Genomic DNA, 4,237 nt, shown 5'->3' with positions numbered 1-4,237 from the left:
TCTTTAGAGGCACCAATAAATATCATATCAATTCTGGTATTAATGTATAATATTCCCACAACCAAGTCTAACCATATGTGTCATAACACTCCCACGACCATTTTTAGACTATTTAATGGTGTTGTTGGATCTTCAAATGCTCTAATATTGTTAGTTCTGACATTTACTCATAATATTCTGCCAATCCATGTAACACCTAGTTGTTAGTCTTGTGCATGCCTGTCTCAGTCTCGTGTGCTCAATTTCATTATTTTTTTCTTTCACATTCAATTCACCACTATAATTTCTCTTTCTTTTTGTATTTTATTGTTTTATGTGGAGGTTCCATCTCTTCTTTTGCTGTGCATTCATGCTGCTTATTCATTCTTTTGAAGTACTGCAATTGTGATATATTAAAGTGGCTTTTTGGTGGCATAAATATTCCATACCTATGTGTCCACTCTAATCTAGAATTTGATTGAATTGGTGGTAGGAAACAATTATTTGGCCTTCTGATATTTGAACTAAATTGATAGTTCTCCACATGATGAAATTGGACCAAACTTTGTGGAGCATGAGCTAGATGATGTGTAATTTGATGCTTCTCTGATGAATAGTATGAATATTCTCTTGCCAAAATTTTTTCTTTTTCCGCTACATTTGGCCAAAACTATTGTGTTCTTGAGCCCCTCCAACAAGCTAATGCATTGTGTAATATTAAATTGTGGGTACTAGACATGTGCCAATTTTTTCTCCAAAAGGGTGATTTTCTTGGAATCATTTGTTGAGTCTCTTTCCCATAAGGCTTCATCCTCAGTTTGCAAGAGTGGATGCAAAATTTTTGTAAAAATTTCTTTCTGCCAGTCTCTTGTCATTCCATTTAAGTCTTCTACTAAAGTTGATCTTTTGTACTAGCTCATAGTTTTGGTCTTAGCTCTTCTGTGCTTGTATCTTCTCTTATAGTTTCTTCTAGCTGGATACTTAGACCATGTATTTTCTTTAATAGCACTGATATTGGAGTTGATCTCACACTCCCACTTTGTATCTACGCTACATGTTCTTTGTAATCATATTCAAATTCACAATGCTATATAACCTTAACTTGCATAAGGACAAAAACCAATTCACTTTGAGTGTGCATGTGCTGAAGACTCTAATGAGGGAAACTTATAATTAAATACCTATTCATATCATTAATTTTCCATTATCCCATGCAACATGTTCACACACATGAATTTTATAGCAAATGTCATTGGAATCTAGATATTTCTCCGAATTTGTTAGGATAGGAGGTCCATATTCAAAGACAAGTTTCTTGCATTTCTGTTCATGTCTTAGGAAACATTTGCTGTCATCTAGTAGCATCTCATTCAATCTCATTTTGGTATCAGGGTCTTTTATGTGTGTCTCAATATCCAACATTGTAGATTCACAAACATCACAATTATTATGTTTTCTATTTAGAGCAAGAGATGACGAACCATTGCATATACTTATCTTCTAACAAAACTCTTTTGGACTCATAGTTGTAATTTCTAAGAAAATGGTAGGGACATAATAGTTAACTAATGATATACACTTAGTACTGAAAACACCAAGTTTTGAACATGTCTGCTGCAACACAACCAAACCTTTGTCTGAGTCATGTTCTAATTGGCATAGTTTGTTGCATCTTCTATAAATTTCTCACACATTGCACAAGTTATGTCATCACCTACATCAATGTAAGGGGTATTTCTACCCATGCTTAACTTGTATTGCAAATCATTGTTGTTGTTTCCATTACATAATCATGTACCAATGAAAAACTTATCTTGACTCAGGCGCTTTTGCAAAGTTTAAATAACCTCTTGTGTATATGTTCCTTATAATGTTTCATCACACTTAGAACTTAAATAAAATGGAAACTCCTTACGAATACCTTTTGCAGGTTTTATAACATTTTATAGTGTCCCTTGGTCTGATTGAGCTTCTTCAACTTGATTTTAAACCTCCATACATAAAAAAGACCAAATGGTCCATGGAATTTGAGTCCCTCACTTTTACAAACTATTTTCTCCAAAGGGACATTAGATAAACATGGTACAATTTTTAACATTTTCCACAGACCTTCAATGATATTCTAATTTACTCTTGAAAGCCTTGGAACTAATTTTGGCATGTCTCAAAGGAACACTATTTTGGTTGTTCTCCCCCTCAATTACTTTACACTACATGACTACTACTCTACCGTAAACACTAACTAGAATATTATTTGCTCATGGCCACCTTCATTTCCTTGAGCATACCCCCCTAAGATCATGCATTTGTTATTATCCTATGAACATGTATTTGGATTTTAGGCACTGGAACACACCATGCTTCTACTACAACTTAAATTGAGGGTTTCCTTTTAGGGAAAAAAACGCTAAATTAAAATAAATTCTACCGTCAGATCATCCACCTAATGAACAACCTAAATTGACTACGAAATAATAATATTTTACAAGGCCCCCCCTGGACCCCCCTAACGACGATCATATAGGTAGTGTTTCCACCCCGTTAGGAACATAGATCCAACATGGCCGAAACAAAAAACCTCTGAACAATCAGGAAGATAAATAGGCTCCACACCCAAAAATCTCCCACTTGGACACTGATTACATAAACTCCATCGTTGTTTCACTTGCTGGACAATCACTCCACTTGGACCTAGCTATTTCTCATCTTCACCATCATACTTGAAGACAAATTGAAACTAAGTAGAATTTCAGTTTCTCCTTGGTTACAAATTTTGTTAACATATTTGCAGGATTCTGGCTAGTGTGTGTCTTTTCCAACTTCAACTATCCATATTCCAACACTGGCCGTATGAAATGGTACTTGAGATGTATATGTTTAGTCTTGGAATGAAATGCTAAGTTCTTTGTAAGATGAATGACACTTTGGTTGTCACTGTATAACTTGCTCATCTCTTGCTTCTTGCCCAATTCATCATACACCTTTGTAACCAAATCATTTCTTCACAAGCCTCTATAGAAACAACATACTCTGCTTTCATTTTTGAAAGTGCAACACTGTTTTGCAATTTTGAAACCCAACCGACAATTATTATACCTACAATAAACACATACCTTGTGGTGCTCCTCTTGTTATCTCTATCACTTGCCATATCTGCTTCAACATATCCCTTTAGAGCAATGTTTGAACCACCAAAGCATAATTCTTGATTTGTGGTACCTCTCAAATACCTGAGAATCCACTTCACTGTCATCCAATGCTCTTTTCATGGATTGTTCATATACTTGCTTACAACTCCCAATGCATGTGCAATATCAGGCCTTGTGTAGACCATTGCATACATTAAGCTTCCAACTGGTGATGCTTTACACATATAATCCATCTCTTCTCGAGTCTTGGGCTACATCTTCTTACTTACTTTGAAATGGCTAGCCAAAGGTAAACTAAATGGTTTTGCATTCTACATATTAAATCTTTCCAACACATTTTCTATGTACTCACTCTAAGACAATGTTAATTTGCAATTTTTCCTGTCTCTAGTGATTCTCATACCAAGGATTTGTTTTGCAACACCCAAATCCTTCATTGCAAATGAATTTTCCAATTTTCCTTTGAGAACATTAATTTCCTGCATGTTAGACCCTGCAACAAGCATGCCATCTACATACAATAGCAATATAATATAGCTACCGACATTTTTCTTTTTAAGAAAAACAAAATGGTTAGAGTGACATCTATTATAACCTTGTTTAGACATAAACCTGTAAAATTTTAGATACCACTGCCTTGGAGCTTGTTTTAAACCATACAATCTCTTCTTCAATTTGCACACTAATATATCCTTCCCTTTGACCTCATACCCTTGTGGCTACTGCCTATATATTTCATTCTTCAAATCCCTATGGAGAAATATTGCCTTTACATCTAACTGCTTAAGATGCAAATCTTCTACTGCCACTAGGCTTACAATAGTTATGATTGAAGTCATTTTAACAAAAAGAGAAAAAAATTCATCAAAGTCTATACATTTCTTTTGTGAAAACCCCTTCACCACAAGTCTAACCTTATACCTATGTTTACCTCCATATTCTTCCTTCAACCTATAAACCCATTTATTCTGCAATGTTGTTTTACATACTAGCAACTTTACTAAGTCCCAAGTTTGGTTATGCATCAAGGAGTCCATCTCTTCTTCCATGGCTTTCTCCCACTTATTCCCAATTTCTACCTGCAATATTGTTTCTTCATATCTTTCCGG

General features: G+C 34.9%; 1 pseudogene; it reads right to left on the bottom strand.

The window, feature by feature from the left end:
* Positions 1–1,164: 1,164 nt before the first annotated feature.
* LOC149178839 (uncharacterized) lies at positions 1,165–1,724 on the bottom strand (annotated as a pseudogene).
* Positions 1,725–4,237: the final 2,513 nt, after the last annotated feature.

The sequence above is a fragment of the Pinus tabuliformis genome, chromosome 4_1 (genome assembly GCF_031772625.1).
Source record: "Pinus tabuliformis cultivar Carrire ecotype Pingquan chromosome 4_1, CPIR1, whole genome shotgun sequence".
NCBI classification, from domain to species: Eukaryota; Viridiplantae; Streptophyta; class Pinopsida; order Pinales; family Pinaceae; genus Pinus; species Pinus tabuliformis.
The sequence above is the reverse complement of the archived record's forward strand: the minus strand, read 5'-3'. Positions and strand labels throughout refer to the sequence as shown.